Raw genomic sequence first — 25,403 nt, 5'->3', positions numbered from 1 at the left:
AAGGGCATCAGAGTATACCACCCCAAAGTATAAGCATGCCACTGCTGTATAAGGATTAGTTGAAACTGAAGATGACTAAGAAACAGCAGATGCAGGAAGTGTTTCCTGCCTTGCTCTCCCCCTTTCTACCTAAAAGGCAGACAAGAATTTCCCATCAGAAAGGCGACAACATTCTCATCATGGGAGATAGGGAGTTGATGTTGAGACAAATCTGTACAAACACATCTTGAACAACCCTTATCTTCCATTAGTTTCTCCCATATATTATCTTCTCACAACCTACTGCCTTTAGAAACTAAAACTCCTTTACCTTTGTCTTGTCAGATCTTTACAATTTATAGCTCTGTGTCTAAATGATATACAAGCTCTCAGTTTGGTTTTCTTTGGTTCTGCTTCTTTGGTTTTCATTTCATTTCTGTAAAGCCCCTCATTTGCATATGAAATAACCCTTTTTTTCCTGTTAATCTGGCTTTTGTCAATTTAATTTGCAGAGTCCCAGGTACTGAACCTAAGAAGATAGGGAAAAAAAAGATGTTTCTTCCCCTATAGCATTTATCAAAAAAAACAAAACTAAACAAAAAAACAAGTGTTGGTAGATGTGGAGACATTGAAACTCTTGTGTACTGCTGATAGGAATGAAAAATGGTGCAACCACTGTGGAAACCAACAGTACATCAGTTCTTCAAAAAATTAAACACATAATTACCATATGATCCAGTAATTCCACTTCTGGGTATAATCACTAAAGAACTGAAAGCAGTTCTTTAGTGATTAGGGACTCAGAGATACTTGTGCACTTACGTTCATTGCAGCATAATTCAACAATAGACAAAAAGTAGAAATAACCCATGTACAAAAAAATGAACAGATAAACAAAATGTGGTATATACATACCATGGAATATTATTCAGGTTTAAACGGGAATAAAATTCTGATACAAGCTACAACACAGATGAAACTTAAAGATATCATACTAAGAGGCGCCTGGCTGGCTCAGTCTGTGGAGCATGACCCTTAATCTCAGGGTCATGTGTTCAAGACCTGCATTGGGCATGGAGCCTACTTTAAAAAGGTACATTATATCATATTAAGTTACTAAAACAGACACAAAAAGACAAATATTGTAGGATTCCACTTAATATAGGTACTTAGACCAGTCAGATACATTGAGACAGAAAGTAGAATGGTAGTTACCAGGGGCTGGGGCTGGGGCAGAGGAGAGAAGAATGGAGAATTATGGTTTAAAGTTTAGGGTATAGAGTTTTACTCTGGGACAATGAAAAAGTTCTGAAGATGTATAATGGTGATGGCTGCACAACAATGTGAACATTCTTAACGTCACTGAACTGTATGCTTAAATATGGTTCAAATGGTACATTTTATGTATTTTTTAACTACACACAAAGTTGTAGTACATCACTCCCCTGCTTAAAAATCCTTCAACAGTTTCCCACTGTACCTAAAATAAAATTAAAACTCTTTACCTCAAACCACAAGGCCCTACAAAATCTGACTTCTCCCCTTCTCTCTCTCGTCCTAACCTCATACCACTATTTACTCACTGTGCTACAGTCCCTCCAGGCAAGACCAACCAAATGCTTTCTGACCTCAGGCTCTATATACAACTGCTATTCACCACCCTGCAATGTTCTCCCCGCTGCTTGCTCCTTTTCATTTTTTAGTATTATTTATCTCAAATGTTGCCTCTTCAAAAAGCAGCACTCCCACTCCTGCCCCACCTCCAGCCCCACATATTCCATATGAAATTACATATTCTATCTTTAAAACCTGGAGCAAGTTACTTTATCTCCCTAGACCTTGATGTCCTCATTTATACTGGTAAAGATAAATGACACCTCATACTACTCAATATACACTAACTTTTATTATTAGTGTCAGGCACTAATGCAGCAATGCCAGTAATTCTTAAATCTGAGTAATCTGAGTTAATACAGGAGTTTTTGTTTTACTAGACCCAAATAAAACTCCTCTGATTACCTCTCATGGTCCTCTATAATCCAGTCCCCAAAGGCAAATCTATTTCCCATTAGTCACAAAAATATCTCCCCCAATCAAGCCAGTCTTCTCACTGTCTCATACAATAGTAATAATAGCACCTTACATTTACATCCATTTTTATTTATGAAGCATGTTTCCTTACATCCTCTCATTCAGTTAGTTAACAGCTACCAGAGAGGCCACAGGCTTGAACAAATTTCTACTCAGAATTTGTGGATAGCATGAAATACTTCATTGGTACTAGTTACTGATTACTAATTACTGAAGAATTACCCAGTTCTAAAAGATGATACAATGGCACTGTTGATGAGAAAACTTCATCTTCCAAATAGCCTACAATGAGACTAGAGTATCTGTTTAAACACTACCTTAGCCAGAAGGATTTCAAAACCTCATCACCTTACCCCGGTCCATGCTGATCTTCTCTCACAGCACATTACTTTATATCAGCTGATTTCACACATCACATCTTCTCATCCAGTCATGAACCTTTTCCCCACAATCCCATGTGCCTAAGGGCAAGAGTAACTGACCCTACACCGCTGCCACAACTCCCATAAACCCCACTGACAATCAGTAGAGATACCTATGGTTTACTTTAAGCACATCCCTGAGTCTAACCCCACCTTCTCCCAAGCAGCAATGACTCCCCTACAGTGTTGGGGGGGGGGGCGCAAAAGGGCAGAGGAGATGGAAGTTTCAAGATAAAATTAAAGTACCTTCAATTATCCATTTTGTGGCTAGATGAATTTGAGAAGAAATCTACTACAATCCCCTGACATTTCATATGAAATAAAACCCAGGGTATCTTGCCTAAAATGAGACAGTTAATGGCAAAAACTATATTGATCTAGAAGACAGGTACTGACTCACTATTTAGGTTTTTCTCTATACCATACTACTTTCTTTACCTCCACTAGAAAGGCTAAGTTTGTAAATACTAAATGAACTGTAACATTAAATGAGGCTTGGGGTCCTGGGATCCAGCCATCTCCACCCCCACCTCCCCCACCCCGTTCAGCAGGGAGTCCGCTTCCCCGTCTCTCTCCCTCTGCCCCTCCCCCTAGTCTGTGAGCTCAAGCTCTCTCAAGCGCACGCTCTCTCTCTCTCTCTCAAATAAATGAATAAAATCTTAAAAAAAAAAAAAAAAAAAAACCAAGGGGCACCTGGGTGGCTCAGTGGGTTAAGGCCTCTGCCTTCGGCTCAGGTCTTGATCCCAGAACCCTGGGATCAAGCCCAGCATCGGGCTCTCTGCTCAGCAGGGAGCCTGCTTCCTCCTCTCTCTCTGCCGGCCTCTCTGCCTACTTGTGATCTCTGTCTGTCCAATAAATAAATAAAATCTTTAAAAAAACAAAAAACAAAAAAAGAAAATAGCCAGAGAACAGTAATGGCAGTTTAGAGCAATGATTCTAAAATTCCAAAAATATATGCTTAGACTATTCATTAAATTACCAAGTCAGCACATTAAAGTTTAAATACACTTTATTCCCATAAATCAAACTATTACAAAGTTACTACAAGAAGGATTTAAGAAATCTTAGAGCTTAGCTTTTTTTTACATAAGCAAAAAACAACAGAAAAAAATATGAAGTAAAGCACAGATAAATACAAGATCTTCTGGATGGAGACACCTTCATAATGTCCAGAAGACACTGATAAGAAAACATACTTCCAGAAAAAAGAATTTGGGGGTGGGGGAGGACTACATAAAGACCTAGGCTCAACAATCTATTATACAAAGTTTCATTTAAAGCATGAAAGAATTTGGTTTATTCATTCATTTGCTCACTTACTCATTCACAATATTTATTGCAGTACCTACTATGCGCCAGAACTAGAGATGTGAAAGGTGAAACAAGACAGGATTCTTCTTGTGGAGATTATGTCTTAGTTGGAGACGATAAACAAGCAAGCGCAGAAACAAGTTAATTTCATTTTGTCATAAACTATTATGGAGAAAATAAACAGGGTAACGTGAGGATATCTGAGGAGTCTACGTGAAGTATCAGATCAAGGAAGGCCCTCTAGGGAGGTCTGATCTGAAAAACAAGAGGAAGTAAAGTCTGGTTCCAATTTCCTTCCAACCAAAACCTTTAGAATTCTTTTCTGACCAGAATCTTGGGAGCAGGCAGTAAATTCCTTATTCCTAGTCTCCTCGGTACAAACAAATGAGAATGGGAGGGATCCCAATCCCCAGCATGGAATGGCCGGGTTTGGAGAAATCATTCAAAGTAAACAGAAGGAAACCCACAAGCATAGAAAGTTTTGTTTTCCCTTTTCTTAGAAGAATGGTAGTTCTACTGTTCAGTAATATACGGGAAGAGTAGTAATCTGGTATAGTGACTTTGCACAGAAAAATATGTAAATACATTCCTATTAGCATTTTCTAACATGAGGGGGGCAGTGTAGTTAAGATGGGGTATGGAATAAAATCTAGGTAACAATTTGCCAACATAACTTAAAATTGCTATAAAGCAATTTTTTTTTTTTTTAAGTAAGTTCCATAGTGAAGCCCAAAGCTGGACTTGAACGGATGACCCTGGGATCAAGACCTGAGCTGATACCCTACAATCCAGCAATTGCACTACTGGGAATTTACCCCAAAGATACAAATATAGTGATCCAGGGACGCTTGGGTGGCTCAGTGGGTTGGGCAGCTGCCTTCGGCTCAGGTCATGATCCCAGCGTCCTGGGATCGAGTCCCACATCGGGCTCCTTGCTTGGCGGCGAGCCTGCTTCTCCCTCTGCCTCTGCCTGTGCTCGCGCTCTCTCTCTCTCACCCTCTCTCTCTCTGACAAAAAAAAAAATATATATATAGTGATCCAAAGGGGCACGTGCACCCCAATGTTTACAGCAGCAATGTCCCCAATAGCCAAACTGTGGAGAGAGCCTAGATGTCCATGGACAGGTGAATGGATAAAGACGATGTGGTATAGGGTACCTGGGTGGCTCAGTCATTAAGTGTCTACCTTGGGCTCAGGTCATGATCGCAGGTCCTAGGGTTAAGCCCCGCATTGGGCTCTCTGCTCAACAGGAAGCCTGCTTCTCCCTCTCCCATTCCCCCTGCTTGTGTTCCTTCTCTCACTATATGACTCCCTGTCAAATAAATAAATAAAATCTTTAAAAAAAAAAAAAAAAGATGTGGTATATAACTATAATGGAATATTATGCAGCCATCAAAAATGAAATATTGCCATCTGCAATAATATGGCTGGAACTAGAGGGTATTATGCTAAGCGAATTAAGTCAGAGAAAGACAATTATATGATCACACTGATATGAGGAATTTGAGAAACAAGGCAGAGGATCAGAGGGGAAGAGGGAGAAATGAAACAAGACAAAATCAGAGGGAGAAAAACAATAACTTCTTAATTTCGGGAAACAGAGGGCTGCTGGAGTGGAAGGGGGTGGGAAGATGGGGTGGCTAGGTGATGGACACTGGGGAGGGTATGTGTTGTGGTGAGGGCTGTGTATTGTGTAAGACTGATGAATCACAGACCTCTACCCCTGAAACAAATAATACATTATATGTTAATTAAAAAAAAAATACCTGAGCTGGTATCAAGAGTCAGATGCTTAATGGACTGAGCCACCCAGATGCTGGTTACTAAGCATTTTAAATAGAAATTTTCAAACTCTAAAAGATTCCTTGTTAAAGGACAAAAAGGTAGAAACAGAAAAAAAGGGGGAAACTTTTTTCTTAGTTTTCACATTTATTAAAGGCCTTAAAGTCTCCATTCCAACAACCTCCAAAGATCTGTGCAAAGTTTTTTTACGCCACTTCCCAAATACGAAACATGCAAACAACTAGATATTTAAGCAATTTTTCAGTGGTTTCTCCCTAGCCAGGGACCTAAAGACAAATATATTAGTTAACATTATTACTACAGTCAAGACAGAGGATCACCCTCATTTTACCTTTTTTTTTTCTTTTTTAAGATCTTTATTTATTTATTTGACTAAGAGAGAGTGAGCACAAGCGGGGGAACAGCAGGCAGAGGGAGAGGGAGAAGCAGGCTCCTCGCTTGGCAGGGAGCCTGATGTGGGGCTCAAACCCAGGACCCTGGGATCATGACCCAAGCTGAAGGCAGACATTTAACAACTGAGCCACCCAGACACCCCATCACCCTCATTTTAAAGAAAAGGAAAGTGAAGCACAAAGAGGATTAATGACTATCCATCAGCAAACAAATGGGGGGAAATTAGGCATCCAAATTCTCAGCACAGGACTCTCCCGTTTTTCAAAAGCTGGGAACAAAAATCAACTTAACAGTTTGCAAATGGCACTTTTTAAAAATACAAGATAAAATAGAAACTATCAAAGTAGACAGTACCACTACAGATCTTGCTTTATGTCAGTTTTCTTTCAGTTAGATACCTATATTTTTTTCTTACACAGACACACACATGCACACACATACTTGTGTATCTATGAAGTCTTGACATAAAAAGATCTCTTACTATGGGTTGAAGTCAAAATTTTAAAAACACTGCCTGTCTTGAAATACTTGCTTGTATCGTTTATGGAAACACTGCAATAATGACATTAAAAACATTAATAGATGGTAATCCTACCTAAAAAAAAAAAAATCTCCTCCTCAAATCCCGTTTTTGCATTTATTCAGTGCTCTGCTTTTTGCGCTTTAGAACTATAGTTAAATTAACTATAACAACAACAGCAGCAACTAGCAAGGAGAGAAGCTCTTGCTAAGCCAAAGGTGCTACAAGAATCAGTGCCTATTAGTCTACCAAGGAATTTACAATTAGAAAAGCAGAAATACTTTACAAAAAGACACAGTTGTTCACCAGAGCACAGAGGTTCAGACAGTTCTCTTCAAAAAAGGCTCATAAATAAGTCCTCCACAGACTTGACCTCGGAATGTAATTTCAGGGGGAAAGGCCCATTCTTAGAATACTTTTTCTACACAATATTGCCCAAGGCTAATATCTAGGAAAAAAATTAACAGAAAACACAGTCTTCCACTCCTCATTAGGTCTAAAATTTTAAATGTGAACTGCTTTGAGAGAAGCTACACTAAAATTCCAGCTAAGATACAGACACATGTCTCAAGATATTGGATCATTTTTAGATGGCATATTTGGGAGAAAAGAGAGAAGATAATAGCTCTGAAGAGTACAAAGATTAAAAAAAAATGGGTAAAGTAATTCAAGGTTAAGAATAGAAATGTTAGGACAAAGGGAAACTACTCAATCATTATGCCACAGTAACAGTTTAATCTAAAATATATTAGGCTGGGGCGCCTGGGTGGCTCAGTCAGTTAAGCATCCGCCTTGACTCAGTTCATGATCCTAGGGTCTTGGGATTGAGCCCATTGTTGGGCTGCCTGTTAAGCAGGGAACCAGCTTCTCCCTCTCCCCCACTCATGCTCATTCGTGCGTGTGCGCTCTGTCAAATAAATAAATAAATATTTAAAAAAATAAACAAAATAAAATAAATTAGGTTGTACCACATATTTTAGTCACCTGCCCAAAGCCTCAGCCAATCATATTTTGTGACACATGAGCCCACATCCCCCTTCACAATTAACTAGACTAGCACTGGGCACCTTTGCCTGAGGCCTTGGGGAAAAAAGAGCATCTAAGAACACCAGGTTGTTGGGAATAGGAGCAAAAAGGGAAAGAATTCACAAAAAGAAACAATGAAGTTTGGATTAGGGGATTGACAAAGTAGATTTACAAAGAAATAGGCACGACAGGTAAACAGAGGCTATAAGTAAAATAAAAGAGATACGCAGTAGAGAAAAAGAGAAATGATGGGACGCCTGGGTGGCTCAGTTGGTTGGGCAGCTGCCTTCGGCTCAGGTCGTGATCCCAGCGTCCTGGGATCGAGTCCCACATCGGGCTCCTTGCTCCGCAGGGAGCCTGCTTCTCCCTCTGCCTCTGCCTACCACTCTGTCTGCCTGTGCTCGCTCGCTCTCTCTCTAACAAATAAATAAATTTAAAAAAAAAAAAAAAAAAAAAAGAGAAATGAGCATGTCAAAAATGTAGGAAACAACACGTGCAGTTCATGAAAGAGGAATGTTTGTTTGTGGCAGCTTTCAAGTTCCTACATGTACATCCTCTTCCTTGAGGTGGGAAATAAAAAAAAAAAAAAACCCTAAGACACAAATAAATGACTAAAAGGGCTTATACCAATTTGTTACATGTTAAAAAAAGGACATCTAAAACCCTTTATCATTGAAAGTCTGAACTAGAAGAGTCCTTGGAATCAGACCAATTCACTATGTTAGGCAAGAGGAAAATGAGGACCACAAAGGAACATAAGGTTATATAGATAAAGACAGAGCTAGGACAAAAACCAAGGTCTTCTATTTACTCTCCGTCTGTACTGCACGAACACCAATATAGAAACTTTTTTTTTCCAAAATGAGTATTTTTGCCACATATTTTTATGAGAATCATATTTTAAAAATTCTTTATATGCATAGGTCATCTCCCACAGTTTAAATAAGTTTTCCCCTTATTTACTTCCTTGCTAGTATCCTTATGAAATACATTCACCAGATTTTCTCCTTTTCTTCCTAAATTTTTTTTAATGCATCAGTCACTGAAGACATAACATAGAAAATTCATCAGGCCCTACTGGTTTTTCTCCCACTATAACTGGACATTCAAAAACAGCGTTACTCAGAACATATTACTTCACATATTACACAACAGTGTTTGAAACCAAAGTAGTAAAGAACAGGCATTTTCAATGAAAAAAAATCATCAAAGGACCATAAGGATTTCCTTAAAGAAAAACTCACCATTGTCAGTAAATACCAGGAGAGAACAGTGCAAGAACCAAAACTATAGAGGAACTAATGTGAAATATTTCAAATCACTCCTTATAAATTGTATTGCATTCATTCAACTTGTTCTAGATCAAAACTACCACTGGCAAACAGAAATCCCAAAGGAGTAAAATTACTAACCAGTGAAAAAGTGTAGAGAGTGGTGGAAAAAGTTGACGTAAGGTAAAGATGGCGAAGCCCCACGTCAGGATTGCAGAACACCTAGGTGCTTACTCTGCCAAAGCAAACACTTAAGCTCCTCTAAAGAGTCTCCCAAAGGACACAGCTTGGGGGGATGGGGCGGTGAATAAGTCCTTGTATCTCCAGAGCTGATCCACAGAAAAGCAGAGTCATCAATTTCCTAAGAACATTCTCAACCATCTTCAAACCGTGGAAATTAAGAAGACAGCATACTTTAAAGGAATTCCTTCCTTAGGTTTAAGGTGAACGAGGTATTAAGTAAAGAACACACAACCTAGGGTGCTAATCATTAAACAAAGAAAAGCACAAAACTCGTAAATCCAGAGGCCACCTCAGTATAACTAATAAAAGTATCATATTCAAAGGATTTTTTCCTCAAAGGAATTAATGACGTTGTAAGCACATTATTTTTTTTTATTCTAACAACTTAAAGATGCGTACTGTTATCTCCATTTGATGAGAAAACTCAGGCTTAGAACCTTTAATTAACCAAGGTCATAAAGCCAAGCAGTGCCTCGATCAGGATGGGAACCCAGGCTGCCTGAGCCACTCTTAGTACCGCTTTCGAGAGTGTAAGTCACAGTCGACAGAGCAGTTTAAGTTCATCCTTACCAATCACCCAGGAGCTGAGTTTGAAGGGGGTAAAAAAGGGGCATTTGACTTTCTCCCTCAAAGTAGAACAGAGCTGAGCTGTCAAAAGCAGAAAAAGAAGTGAGTGCGGCTGCCGCGCGGGCGCTCCTCCATCCCTGCACCAGGTCGGTCGCTCCCCCGCGCCAGTGGCCACGGGACTGAGCCCGCCCCGCTCGGATCAAGCAGCCCGAGCCTCGCTCGGTTCTCCGCCCGGGGCCCACGGGGCCACGGCTGTCAGACCCAGAGGGGCAGGGACAAAGAGCCTCCTCGGCCGCGGGCTACCGGCAGCTCCCGAGCCGGTTCTCCGCGGACACCTGGGGGCAGCGGCCCGGGAGGGGCGAGGGGCACGAGCGGGAAACGGTGGAGGAAGGGCGGCCGCCGGGCCTGAGGGGAATACCGGAGAGACGCGGGGCGGGCGGGCGGAGTCGCCTCCACCCCCCCGCTTTCCTCTCGCCCCCTCCCCATTACCTTGCCTGTGGGCTTCTTGTCACCGTCGCCGCCGCCAACGGGCTCCTGAGCTGGGGCGGCGCAGCGAAAGTCGATTAGCAGGTGTCAGTTGCGTCCTGCGCTTGCGAAGCAGCCTCCAGGTGGGGATGGAGAAAGGCCAAGATTGAGAATCAACGACGAGGTGGTTCCCAGCTCGTGGAGATTCTACTCTTCTCGTCCCTCGCAGTCCGCTTCCGCTCCGCCTCCCGGCCGGTCCCAGCCCTTCCCCCACTTCGGAGACCAGCAGATCGCTGTCCGCGGCATTATGGGGGATGTAGTCCGAGAATGCGGAAGAGGCGGCACGTGCTTCTGGCCCGGCTGATCCTACTCCAGGGGCAGGGCGACGCCGTTGCGTAGCAACCAGAAGAAGCTGCCGACATCTCCAGGATTGGAAAATTAGCTTACGGGAGGCAGACGCTCTTTTAACTCCCTGCAGTAGCTGAAAGGAGAGCGTAGGCGTCTTACTCCTGACCCTCCAGCAGGCGACTAACAATTTCAAGGCTGTGACCTGGAGGCAAAAGGACTTAATAGTGATTAAAAGTGTGCTAAAGGGACGCCTGGGTGGCTCAGTTGGTTGGACGACTGCCTTCGGCTCAGGTCATGATCCCGGAGTCCCGGGATTGAGTCCCGCATCGGGCTCCCAGCTCCATGGGGAGTCGGCTTCTCCCTCTGACCTTCTCCTCTCTCACGCTCTCTCTCAAATAAATAAATAAAATCTTTTTAAAAATAAATAAATAAATAAAAGTGTGCTGCAGACAAGAATGTACGTTATTATTGCCCCTGAATGCCCTTAGTGGTCTAAGGCAAGAAAAATAAAAGGAATAACAAAAATAAGGAGAAACAAATTGTTATTTTTCACAGAGGATGTCATTATGTGGCAAATCCAAAAGAATCTACAGATAAATTGTTACAATTAATAGGAGTTAAACAGGTTAATTAAAAAGTCGCATTTTAAAAAAAAAAGTATTTCTATACTCCAAAAAGGAAAAGATAACTAATATTTTAAGATACCACTTACAATAGCTTCAAATTAAATATCAACTACCTAGGAATAAATCAAAGAAGGGCAAGACCTACATAAAGAACACATTTTTTAAAAAACATTGAAGGTTGTCTCCCTCAGTTGAGCATCCAACTCTTGATTTCTGCTCCGGTAGTGATCTCTGGGTCATGGGATTGAGCCCCATGGGGCATGGAGTCTGCTTGAGATTCTCTTTCCCCCTTACCCCTACCCCCCAAAATTCATTGAAGAAGAAGTGCCTGTCTGGCTTAGTTGCTAGAGCATGCAACTCCTAATCTCAGAGTCATGAGTCCAAGCCCCATGTTGGTCATGGAACTTAATTGAAAAAGAAAAGAAAACAAAACAAAACAAAAACCTTGAAGACTTAAACAGAGAAATGTTCAGGGCACCTGGGTGGCTCAGTCAGCTAAGTGTTGCCTTCAAATCAGGTCATTATCCCATGGTCCTGGAATCGAGCCCTGCATTGGGCTCCCGGCTCAGGGAGGAGCTTCTCTCTCTCCCTCTGTCTGCTGTTCCCTCTACTTGTGCTCTCTCTCTCTGTCAAATAAATAAATAAATAAAATTGTTTTTAAAAATTAAAAAAAAAAAGATAGTATGTTCATAGAAGTTTCAATACTGAATGATGCTAAGTCTCCCCAGATTTATTTGTAGATACAATGCAATTCCAGAAAAAAATCTCAGTAGGGGTGTGTGTGTGTGTGTGTGTGTGTGTGTGTGAAACTTAAGCCAATTAGACATTTTATGGAAGAGCAAAGACAAGCTTCATGAGGAAAAAAGTGAACAGAAGAGGAGGAAGAAGACGACTTGCGCTACCAGATAGCAAGTTTTATTATAAAGCCATAGTAATTAAGGCAGCGTATTACTGGATCAAGAATAGACAAATACACCAATGGAACAGAATAAAGAGCCCAGAAACTTTCATCCATACATGGGAGTTGATATGGTGATGCATAGCAATGCCTAAAAAATGGTTTTCGAAAAAAAAATAGTTTTCGATAATTGGTGTTAAGACAAATAGATTCCCATTTAAAAGAAAAAAAAATGAAGAAGGGCCCTTCACGTTACATACAAAAATCAATCCCAGGTGGATAATGGACATAAATTTGAATGGCAAAACAATAAAGCTTTTAGAAAATAAAAGCATATATCCATGACCTTGAGAGTAAGGGACAGACTTGGAATGCCTAGCTGGCTCAGTCAGTAGAGCATGAGACTCTTGATCTTAGGGTTGTGAGTTTGAGCTCCATGTTGGGGGTAGAATTCACTTTAAAAAAAGGAAGAGTAAGGGACAGACTTTTTTTTTTTTTTTTTAAGATTTAACTTATTTATTTGACACAGAGAGAGAGATCACAAGTAGAGTAGCAGGCAGAGAGATGGGGAAGCAGGCTCCCTGCTGAGCAGAGAGCCCGAAGCAGGGCTTGATCCCAGGACCCTGAGATCATGACCCAAGGCGAAGACAGAGCCCTAACCCACTGAGCCACCCAGGTGCCCCAGGGAACAGACTTTTTAAACTATTCCAAAAAATACTATAATAGAAAAACTGATCTATTTGACTACAGTAATACTTAAGATTCAGTTTCCTCACATGACACCTTTAAGGAGTTAAAAAGCAAGCCTCAGAGTCTAATAAACTTACAGCCTTCTACTATACATCTTAAACGTATACAGAGCTGAATGTCAATTATAGCTCTATAGAACTGAAAAAAAATGTATAGCATGTATAACCAAGAAAAGTCTTCTTTCCAGAATATATAAAGAACTACAATCATAACAAAAAGATTTGAACAGGCACATCACTAAATAAATCCAAATAATCAGTAAAAATGGGAAAAAGTGTCAACTTTTTTATGGAAACAGGGAAATTGAAACCACGTTAAGAGAGTACTACACCAGGGTGCCTGGGTGGCTCAGTCGGTTAAGCGGCTGCATTCGGCTCAGGTCATGATCCCAGAGTCCTGGGATTGAGCCCCGCATCGGGGTCCCTGCTCAGCAGGGAGTCTGCGTCTCCCTCTCCCTCTGCCTGCTGCTCTGCTTACTTGTACTCTCTGTCAAATAAAGAAATAAAATCTTTAAAAAAAAAGAGAGAGAGAGAGAGTACTACACCACTCACCAGAATGACTAAAATGAAAAAGATTGAAAATGACAACTGTTGACTAGGAGTGGAGCAATGGGAATTTTCATTTCACTGTAGGGAGAGTAAATTAATGGACCAGTTTGGAAAAATCATCTGGCCCTATCTACTAAAGTTGAATACAGGCCCATACATGAGCCAGCATGTCACTTCCAGGCATATACTCTTAAGAAAGGCATGCTCTTGGGCACTGGAATGCATGCCAAAGAATGTTAATAGCAGTACTATTATTATAGCTAAAAATGATAAATGATCCAATGTCCTCTATCAATAACATAATAGATAAATATATTGTGGCATAGTTGTATTAATAGAATATAATACAACAGAAAAATGATCAAACTATATGCAAAGATATATTTGAATTTTTTGAAGATTTATTTATTTATTTATTTATTTATTTATTTGACAGCCATCACAAGTAGGCAGAGAGGCAGGCAGAAAGAGAAAGAGGAGGAAGCAGGCTCCCTGCTGAGCAGAGAGCCGATGCTGGGCTCGATCCCAGTACTCTGGGATCATGACCTGAGCCGAAGGCAGAGGCTTTAACCCACTGAGCCACCCAGGGGCCCTGATATATATGAATCTTAAAAATATAGGGTGCCTGGGTGGCTCAGTCAGTTAAGCGGCTGCCTTTGGCTCAGGTCATGATCCCAGAGTTGTGGGATGGAGCCCTGCACTGGGCTCCCCACTCCGTGGGGAACCTGCTTCTCCCTCTGCCTGCCTACTGCTCTGCCTGCTTGTATTCTCTCTCTCTGTCAAATAAATAAATAAAATCTTTAAAAATATATATATATATATACACATGTATATGTGTGTGTGTGTATATATGTGTGTGTATGTGTGTGTGTGTGTGTGTGTGTGTGTGTGTGTGTGTGTGTATGATATTAGGGGATGCCTGGCTTGCTCAGTTGGTAGAGCATGTGACTCTTGATCTTGGGGTTGTAAGTTTGAGCCCCAAGTTGAATGTAGAGATTGTTTAAAAATAAATCTTTCAAAAATAAATAAATAAATACACACACACACACACACACACACACACACACCGCTAAGAAAAAGAAACCACTCACAAAAGAATATACACTGTATTATTCCATTTTTATAAAGTTCAAAAATATGACTAAAGTCAAAAATATGACTAAAGAATGCATACTTAAGGGGCCCCTGAGTGGTTCAGTAGTTGAACATCTGACTCTTGGTTTAGGCTGGACTCATGAGCTCAGGTTCCTTTTGGGCTCTACACTCAGCAGGGAGTCTGTTTCTCTCCCTCTGCCCCTTCCCCAATGTCTGTACTCTCTCTCTCTCTCTCAAATGAATAAATAAGTCTTAAAAAAAAAAAAAAAAGAATGCACACTACGTGTTAAAACTGTAAAAAGAGCAAGGAAATATGTTAATGGCTACATCTAAGACAGAAGGAACTTCACAGAGACAGTTTGAGACTGGGAAGAAGCAATGGGTTGGAATTCTACAAATCTTCTGTTTCTTTTCTTTATTATTATTATTTTTTTAATTTTAGAGCTGGAGGGTAGTGGGGCACAGGGAGAGAGAGAATCTTAAGCAGGATCCCCTCCTAGGGCAGAGCCCTACATAGGGCTCGATCTCACAACCCTGAGATCATGACCTGAGCCAAAATCAAGAGTTGGACACAACCAGCTGAGCCACCCAGGCACCCCCAATTCTTCTGTTTCTTTATATAAGTAGTATATAAAGAAACTAATTAATAAAGTTTCTAGGTATAAAGAAACTAGAAAATAGTTACACTGTTGTGGGCTTTACAATAACTAGTTAGACTATATATTCATTTTTATTTTTAGGCATTTTTCCACATATGTATTACATTTCCCAATTTAAAAATAAAAGAGCATAAATCTGGAGTCAGATTGCATTCTTTCAATTCTAGGCCCTACAGCTATCTGATCCTGGGCAAGTTCCATAACCTTTCTTAGGTTCGGTTCCCCCATCTGCAAAATGGCAGTAGTAAAGGTACCTCACAAGGATGTTATGGGAATTAAAATGAGAAAATGAGTTTACGTGTGTGACGCAGATTGCACAGTGCTTAGCACGTGACAAACCCTCAGGAAATGTTTATCATTGTGATCACGTTAAAGTATTAAAGATGCGGAGGCAAGTAAAATCATGCAATGGTCCCTTATAGAAGGGGGTAAGGAGGAGAAGATAAATATACAAGCAGCCACAATGGAATGTATCTGCTATATGGAGAGTTTTCTCCATTTCACTGCTATCTAAATAGGGAAAGTCTGCACAGTAGCCAGGCATAAAGGAAAAGAGACAGTACAGATCATAGGCATAAAACAGGATAATCTAGGTAGAGATTACCTCAGCTGTCCCATAAACACATGTGGCTTTTCAGAACTTGCAATGTGGCTAGCCTGAATTGAAATGAACTATAAGTATAATATACACACTAAATTCTGAAGATTTAGTACAAAAAAATGTAAGATATCTCTAATAGTTTTAAAATATTGATTATATGTCAGCATGATAATATTTTGGATAGATACAGTTAAATAAAATACATTATTCAAACTAATTCACTTGTTACCTTTCACTTTTCAAGTAAGACTATAAGAAAAAGTAAAATTACATATGTGGCTTGCACTATATTTCCATTGGACAATACTCCTCAGCAGATATATGGGGAAAGAAAAGAAAACAATAGGACAGAGCAAGAATTTAGAGGGCCTTAAATGCCAAACTAAGGAACTTTTACTTATTTCATGAGGAGATGGTTATTGGTCTATGAGACTCTTTCTTGTTACATAGTATTTATGTGTGTTAAATCAATCTCCTAGATTAGAATGATAATAATAAATAAAAACAGATTATTGTCCACTGTTACCAGACACAGGTAGTAGGCACTCAGTAAATATATGGTGAATGAATGAATCTTCTTGCTGACCTCATACACAAATCTCTGAACATCACTTATATTTAATAAATGCTGTTTTGACTCTGATAGAGATTTCCTTGACCAAAAGAATCATTCGGTGCTATTTTCAAGATTTCTTATCACCTCTATTCTATCCCACATCTTGGTGGACAAAGAGTAAATTAATTTGGAAGGTTCGAGAAATTATAATAATAATCATTATCCTTTATAGCACTTTACAACTTAGAAACCATTTCCTTAGATGGAGTGAGATGTATTGCCAAACTCCTCACATTCACCTATCAAAGCAACACCTACAAACAAGATTGTAATCAGCTGCTCACGTAAATTTAATCAGAGTTGAAGTCTCAGATAGGGAAAGTGCCTTGTTCGCAACATAATAGTGAAAAGGGTAGTCTATTCCTAAAAGACATGGGTAGGAATATCACGCTAATCAGAAAAATAGCCTCTCCAGAGGTTAATCATGTTGCCTCACAAGAGAAAAGTTAGAAACTGAATTGAGAGAAAGAACTGGAATCAGAAGACCTATTTCTACCTTACTTATGAGACAGAGCAATAACTGCTCAGGCCTGAAATATTGCTCAGATTTGCTGAGGCCATAATAACTCTGGACAAAATCTATAGGTAGATGTCTGTCTTGCCTGAGAGTTTGAAATGGGGACAATAGGAGGAAGGAGAGAAAGATGAGAAATGAACAAAGCCTCCCTGAAAGATAACGCTGTTGGTAAGGCCTAAAACTGGAAGTACCTGGGGCACCTGGGGGGCTTGGTTGGTTGGGGGACTGCCTTCGGCTCAGGTTGTGGTCCCGGAGTCCTGGGATCAAGTCCCACATCAGGCTCCCAGCTCCATGGGGAGTCTGCTTCTCCCTCTGACCTCCCCTCTCATGCTCTCTCGCTCTGTCTCTCTCTCTCTCTCTCTCAAATACATAAAATCTTTAAAAAAAAAAAAACACAAAAAACTAGAAGCACCTTCCACTGGGCTTGGAGGGGAACATTCAAGTTAATGGAATCTTTGTTCCTCCTACCTAATGATGTTTCTGTGATTTGCCTGATCCTTCATGGACAGTTCTATTTTTCCACATACTGTTCCAAAGGGTTTCATCTGGGGGAGTCTCCATGCCAGAAGAGAGAGTTTCCTGATCTGCCTTTCTTCTTTGGGGTTTGGGAAGGTAAGAGGAGCCAGCTAACCATAGGAAAAGCTCCTATCAAAAGTATAAGAAAGAAGACATACAGATGGCCAACAGACACAGGAAAAGATGTTCAACATCACTCATCATTAGGGAAATGCAGATCAAAACCTCAATGAGATAACCCCTTACACCTGTCAGATGGCTAAAATAAAAAACACAAGAAACAAGTGCTCATGAGGATGTGGAGAAAAAAGAACCCTCTTGCACTGTTGGTCGGAACGCAAACTGGTACAGCCACTCTAGAAAACAGTATGGAGATTCCTTAGAAAGTTAAAGACAGAACTATCCCATGATCTAATAATCACACTACTGGGTATTTACCAAAGAATTTTTTAAAAAATTAATTTGAAAAGATATACACACCTCCCCATGTTTATTGCATTATTTACAACAACCAAATTATGGAAGAGCCCAGGTGTTCACTGATGGATGATTGGATAAAGAAAATATGGTACACACACACACACACACACACACACACACACACACACACACACCTTGGAATATTACTCAGCCATAAAAAAGATTGAAATCTTGCCATTTGCAACCACATGGATAGAGACAGAGAATATAATGCTAAGCAAAATAAGTCATTCAGAGAAGGACAAATACCATATGTTTTCATTCATATGTGAAATTTAAGAAACAAAATAAACAAAAAAAGGGAAAAAAAAGAGAGAGACAAACCAAGAAACAGAGTCTTAACTACAGAGAACAAACCGATGGTTGCCAGAGGGGAGGTAGGTGGGATGATGGGTGAAACAGGTGATGGGGATTAAACAGCACACTTATGATGAGCACTGAGTAATGTACAGAATTGTTGAATCACCTTAATGTGCACCTGAAACTAATATAATACTGTATGTTAACTATACTGGAATTAAAACTTAATAAAACAAACAGAGTATAAGAAAGAGTTTGGACCAAGATATTATTCTGCCCCTTATACTCGGAGCTCATCATACCTCACCCAGCTGAAATGTAGCCTACATTATAGAAAGCAGATCTTATTCATTTAAACTCTCAGATATAAGTTGCAAAAAAAGGCAAAGAACGAACAACCAATTACCAAGATCATCATGACCACTGTATTTCCAAGCCATCTCAAGGTCATGCTCACACACACTCAGTGGGTTAGATTTTAACCAAGCGGAAGATGCAAATATATATATTTTTTTGCTAACTTGCCTAACCACAGAATTACGTACATTTTGTTTATTATTTTATTTTTTTTAAGATATTATTTATTTATTTGTCAGAGAGACAGGCACAGCGAGAGAGGAAACATAAACAGGGGGAGTAAGAGAGAAGCGGGCTTCCCTCAGAGCAAGCAGACTGATGTGGGGCTTGATCCCAGGACACTGGGACCATGACCCGAGCTGAAGGCAGATGCTTAACAACTGAACCACCCAGGCACCCCTTTGTTTATTATTTTAAAATTCAGAATGATTACCCATGTAAACGAGATGACGAATGCTTATTGCACTCAAAACTCTTTATTATACATTTTTTCCACATTCTAGATTTAGAAATAAAATCCTCCAAATATTCCAAATTACCTAAAAAGGATTCAATTTTTAATAACTGTGTTTGATAAATCCCAAAAATTAAGCTACTTTCTTTGGCTATGTCTTAGTTTACCTATTCATTAAAAAATGGATAGGTATCAGGTCAGGGGGGGAATGGGTGAAATAGGTCATGGGGATTTAAGGAGTGCCCTTGTTGTGATGAACACAGGGTGTTGAATATTACACTGTATGTTACCTAACTGGACTTAAAATTAAAACTTAAAATTTAAAAAGTTTTTTTTAATTTTTAATGTATAGGTACCTCCACCTCTCAAGTAGATTATGAGATTTAGTCAATCAAGATGTACGACAATGTGAATTTAGAAAAAAGATGTTACAGAGTGCTGAGTTGTATTAATATTTTGGTCTAAGCATTACCCAGCTTCATTGCATTTAATTTGTACAATCCCAAGAGCTTTGTCTGTCATACATTCCACTTTAACATGTTCTATAAAATTCACACATTCCGATACATTCCCCATTGCACACTGCTCAGATCAATCCTCTAGCAGAACAGATAGATGCAGCCTTGAAACTCTTAGTCACTGTCGGATCCATCTCTTCCCACCCACCTCCTGTCAGCCATCGCTCTCAGATTCCACAAAAAATGAGAGGGCGGGAATGAAGAGAAAAACTGGCAGGTATTAACTATACTCTCTCCTCACTTCCTGCATCCCTGCTCTTATGGCTGATGATAACAAGCAGGACACATATTCACAGTTATCAATCCAAACGCTCTATCAACAAGTATTTATGGAGCACAAACTACCCAGCTTTGTGCCTAGCGCCTTGGGGAACATGCGGCAAGCGTGAAACAGGCCCACGATTAATGATTTTACAAGGAGGTTGGGAAGACAAGCCCAACAAGGAAAGTAATTAAAGAGTTATATAGATATTACTCAATCTTGTGATTCCAGTGATAAGTAGTATAGAAATACAAGAAAAAATAATGTTTACAGTGTGCTTATCTTAGGCCAACTGGTAGATAAGTAAAGTTCAATCATGAAAAGACGTTGTTAACTTTGAAACCCTATTCTTCTGTTACCAGGACTGTTGAGAACTCATAATCAAAATGTTCTTTACAACGTAGAGAGACAATAACATCTGTGGGGGAAAACATAGTGGCTGACATTTGTATAAGTTTCAAAGCAATGTCGCATTATCTCATCTAATTGTTATAACACTTTGAGAAGTACACAAAGGAGATATTATCTCGGTTTTTTGATCAAGGAAGCTAAGGCTCAGAGGAGAGACATGACTGGCCCAAGGAGACACAGACAGTTGGTGGCAGAGGCAAGATTAGAAATTAGATCTTTTGACATCCCATGTAGGACTCTACTCTTTCAATAATAATAGTAGTCTGCTTTCTGAATACTTGTGTGATAGGATAAAATTTAAAAGCATTTCCCTCCCTTTTCTTATATATGGGATCAACCATAAGAATGTTGGAGACTTGGGGCACCTGAGTGTCTCAGTCTTTAAGCATCTGCCTTCAGCTCAGGTCATGATCCCAGGGTTCTGGGATCGAGCCACACATTGGGCTCCCTGCTCAGCAGAGGCCTGCTTCCCCTTCTCCCACTCCCCCTGCTTGTGTTCCCTCCCTCGCTGTGTCTCTGTCAAATAAATAAATAAAATTTAAAAAAAAAAAGAATGTTGGAGACTTTAGTTTTCTTTTCTATAGTTTCCTAATACCTACAGCAGTACCTGGCTCATATTAGATGTTCTCAATAAACACTTGTTAAAATAAACCCTATATAATATTTTGGGGAAAGACTGATTTGTTTAGGGCAGAGGTTCTCAGAGACCAAACTATAATTCAGTAACCAGCTCATTAAATATGGATTTTAAAACTATTCCAGGGGTGCCTGTGTGGCTCAGTCTGCCTTTGGCTCAGGTCATGATCTCAGGGTCCTGGGATCAAGCCCTACATCAGGTGCCCTGCTCAGCAGGAATCCTGCTTCTCTTTCTCCCTCTGAAGCTCCTCCTGCTAGTACTCTCTCTCTCTCTCTCTCTCCCTCTCTCCCTCTGTCTCTCATGAATAAATAAAATCTTTTAAAAATTGTATTAAAACAAACAAACAACAAACTATTCCAGAGCCCATTCACGGAAATTTTTATTCAGGAGCTCTTGAGTGAGGCCCAGGAATCAATGTTTTTAAAATGATCCTGCAATGATTCTAATGAGCCACCAGGATTGGAAACCCTTGGTTTAAAGAATCTTGTTTCTCTTTATTCCTCCCTTCCCTCAGATTAGTCTTAAAGAGAAGCAAAAAAGTAAATGGGAAGAGGGGTGACTGGCTGGCTTAGTCAGTAGAGCATGCCACATGTAACTCTTGATCTTAGGGTCATGAGTTCAAGCCCAAAGTTGGATATAAAATTTATTTAAAAAAAAAAAAAAAAGCAAATGGGGAGAGAAAGGTAGAGATAAACACATGGGCCTAAAGCTTAATCCTTGGGAGAGAACCTTGTCCCAGTCCTGATGGGTTTCCTGTTTTCAATTCCAGTCCCTTATGAACCTCAATTCTGTGTCCACCTTTGGGTTCATTTATTTAAGTACAGCAATGAGCCACATCCTGGGGAAATAGCAGTCCCTGCTTTCCTGGAGTGACAGACAGTCCCCTGTGAGAGCAATACACAAAGGGATGCTAAGTCAGAAGAAGATGATAAATGCTAGAAGGAAGAGTAAATCAAGATAAGATGGAGAATGGCAAGGGGCATGGTAGCTACTTTATGCAGGGAGGCCTATCTGAAATGAGTTCCATGAGATACCTCTTTATCCCTAAAATAAATGTGCCTTTGTCTGAAGCCATCTTGACTGAAGGGTCAATAGTATTTCCTGATTGCAGGCAACAGAAGCTGATTCTACGTATCTTTTTTTTTTTTTTTTTAGATTCTATTTATTTATTTGACAGAGAGAGAGAGAACACAAGCAGGGGGAGTTGTAGGCAGAGGGAGAAGCAGCAGCAGACTTCCTGGGATCATGAACTGAGCTGAAGGCAGACACTTAACCAACTGAGCCACCCAGGCACCCCTGATTCTAATTATCTTAAGAAAGAAAAGGAAGTATGTCAAGGGTTCAATGAATCAATAAGACACTCTAGAACCAAAGTGAGAAGATGGATAGGAATTGAGGCTTCACTGGAGTGTCCAGCAGTCCAATGACTGTTTTGTTTTTGGGTTTTTTTGTTTTTTTTTTTTAAGATTTTATTTATTTATTTGACAGACAGAGATCACAAGTAGGCACAGAGGCAGGCAGAGAGAGAGGGGGAAGCAGACTCCCTGCTGAGCAGAGAGCCCAATGTGGGGCGCGATCCCAGGACCCTGAGATCATGACCTGAGCTGAAGGCAGAGGATCAACCCACTGAGCCACCCAGGCGCCCCCAATGACTGTTTTTTAACAAGGAAAAGTCGAAACACCTCTACCATTGTTATGTGACCCTGCTATAGCATGAATCTTAAGTCTCTTCACCTATGCACTGTTTGCTCCAGACTTAAAGCCCCAGGTAGGAGAAAATGAAGGGTCAGGCCTAAGGCCACCTGTCAGTATTCCAGCTGCAAAGTGTGGGAGTGAAAGAAACTCCCTTCTGCAGCAACAAAGGAGGGGAGCACAGCACAGTCTCCCCAAAAGCTTCCATCTTAATAAGCTATTCCCCATACAGGAAAACCTTGGATACTGGACTACCAAAAAAGGCAAAAATTCTGGGGCACCTGGGTGGCTCAGTGGGTTAAAGCCTCTGCCTTCAGCTCAGGTCACAATCTCAGGGTCCTGGGATCGAGACCCGCGTTGGGCTCTCTGCTCAGCAGAGAGCCTGCTTCCCTCTCTCTCTGCCTGCCTCTCTGCCTACTTGTGATCTCTGTCTGTCAAATAAATAAATAAAATCTTTAAAAAAAAAAGGCAAAAATTCTACCATAGTTTCTATTGCTTACAACAAAATTAGCCCTAACATAGCCCCCAAAGGAAGACTATAAGCTAAGACCAAATCAGAACACAGAGTATAAAATTCTATTCTGTCTCCGGACATTAAATAAGCTTTAACTGGGCACAATGCCAGGGTGTTGAAGACCCAAATGTGAGGGGAAAAAAAAAATTCTTGGCTTAATGATCCTTACGGTCTAGGTGGGGAGACAAAAAATATAAAAAAAGGATTTTTGAAATAAAATATCATATGCCATGGGCCAAAAAGTGCTCATGGGAAACAGTTCAATACAGAGCTTAAAACTCTTGCTCTAGAACACTTGCTCTAAATCTGAATCTTGCCTCCATCCCTTACTAGGGGCAAAACCCTGGGAACATTAGTTTCTCTGGGCCTCTATTTCCTCGTTTGTAAAAATGTGGGTAATGAACATACCTACGTTGTAGAGTTTGAGTGAAGACTAAACTAAGATAATCCATGTAAAACCCTTCCTACTATGCCCGGCCCACACATAGTAAGCACTAACACTGGTTAGCTAATAGCTACTCTATTTTATCACTAGCAATTGATGCCACCAGTTGTAAAATATGTCATTATTTTATGAATTATAATGAAAGAAAATCACTTCTAATCAAATCCTGATACAATGCTTTTCTCTAAGTTAGACTTTTTCTACACAATCTCCATCCTCCACTCCATCAGCATTGCTTAAAAGAATGCTTCCTGGGGTGCCTGGTTGGCTCAGTCAGGAGAGCATGCTACTCTTGATCTTAGGGCTGTGAGGTCAAGCCCAATATTGGGTGTAGAGATTACCCAAAAAAATAAAATCTTTTGGGACACCTGGGTGGTGTTATTGGTTAAGCATCTGACTCTTTGTTTCAGTTCAGGAAGTGATCTCAGGGACGTGAGATCAAGCCCTACATTGGACTCCACTAGGAGTCTGCTTGAGATTCTCTGTCTCCCTCTCCTTCTGCCCCTCCCACACCACTCCCCCAAAATAAATAAATAAATCTTTTTAAAAATCCCATAAAATCTTAAAAAAAAAAAAAAGAGAGAGTGCTACTAATGATCTCTGGGATTATCTACCAAATTACTTGTGTCTGTTCTGTAATTCATTCTAAACATCAATTACACTCAACATATGTGGTACAATAAAGCATTTAACTCAGCTGGATAGCTATGGCCATATTTATAGTTACCCAGATAATTACATCTAGGTCATAACTGCCACTTGACTGATGGTGATTGCAGATACACCCTGATTTCACATATGTTAACATGGGGAAAAAATGTGTCTTAGAATTTATGAAATTATTAGAACCTATAAGATTTTAAGGGACACAAAAGACTATAGGAGCTTAAACTCTGCAGTTTTATAAAATGAAAGGACAAAAAGGAATAGCTTTGACAGATGTTTGCAATGAATCATCTTTGTTACTGTAAACTTGTAGAAAACTGTTAAAATTGTTACTATAGTGAATACTAAAAGGAAAGTATTTTCAGAACTGCCAGGCCAAACCGATGCAAAAAGTTTTCTCAGAATCCAAGAACTGTTAGAGTGGAAGAGAATCACACAAGACTTGAGTCCATCGATTCTACAGCATCCCTGATATCTAAAGGTCACCCTGCTCTTTTATTTAATTCCTGCAGAGAAAGTAAACTCACAACTTTCAAAGGAAGCTCATCTCTGGGAAATTCTGCTTAAATTTCTTCTTATATTTAAATACATACTTCCTGTGCCATCCACCTCTTGGCCTAAATCCTATCCTTTAGGATATACTCTCAAACATAATCACTCTGCATTCCATCTGTGGCCTGCCCCACCCACACTCCCCACACCATGCCTTCTCTTTTCCAAGGTCCAGCAATTTTGAGGGTCAACAATTTGAGCTAAGCTCAGTTGTATGGCTCTTCTACTGGTCCTATCTGGAATCACTCTGCATCATCTAGCAGCTTGACTGTTGCTGGGAGGTCTAAAATGGCCCCACTCACACGTCTAGGGTTTGTCCTGGCTGTCAGCTCCATGTCTCTCTACATGGTCTCTTGTCCCCTAGACTACTTTACCACTAGTGTCAGGACAATGAAAGAGTAGGAGTAGAGGCTGCACGGCCTCTTTAGACCCAGGCTAAGAATTCCCACAATGTTGTTCTGCCAGATTCCATTGGCCAAAATGAAAAACAGTCCAGCTCAGATTAGAGGTAAATAAATTGACTCCACTTCTTGTTGGGAGTCATACTAAAAAGTCCCAAATACAAACAGGTGTGCATACCAGGAGGTGCTTATCATTTGACTTGCATTATCTCACCTACTTTCTTCAACAACCTATTATGAGATATGAGCACGGCTGATATATCAAACAGGTGGGATTCACTAATAATAACTGGAAAGAAACATGTCTTTCTTTTCTCTCCTTTCCACTCAAACCAGTTCTTTTAGGGATGAAATCCAAGGCAAATCCTGTGACTTTTCTGGATACTCAGATAATAAGAAGTCTGTTTCTAGGCTTCTAAAACAGTCTTAGTTCAATAATTAAAATGTCC

The 25,403-nt window shown here is 40.2% G+C and overlaps 1 protein-coding gene and 1 pseudogene across 2 annotated transcripts in view; both read right to left on the bottom strand.

Moving 5' to 3' along the window:
- CCDC126 (coiled-coil domain containing 126) overlaps positions 1-10,341 on the bottom strand; it is a 48,200-nt gene extending 37,859 nt beyond the window's left edge. The window contains exon 1 of the mRNA XM_080818279.1: positions 10,116-10,341. The gene's annotated coding sequence lies outside the window, so the exon portion shown is untranslated. The remainder of the gene's footprint in view (positions 1-10,115) is intronic.
- The window catches only part of LOC308352460 (large ribosomal subunit protein eL6-like), a 45,734-nt pseudogene continuing 30,465 nt past the window's right edge, over positions 10,135-25,403 (bottom strand). The window contains exon 4 of the transcript in view: positions 10,135-10,641. The product of the transcript in view is annotated as a large ribosomal subunit protein eL6-like (transcript). The remainder of the gene's footprint in view (positions 10,642-25,403) is intronic.

The sequence above is a fragment of the Martes martes genome, assembly GCF_963455335.1.
Source record: "Martes martes genome assembly, chromosome: 11".
In the NCBI taxonomy this organism is placed as follows: domain Eukaryota; kingdom Metazoa; phylum Chordata; class Mammalia; order Carnivora; family Mustelidae; genus Martes; species Martes martes.
This window is presented reverse-complemented; position numbering and strand designations above follow the sequence as displayed.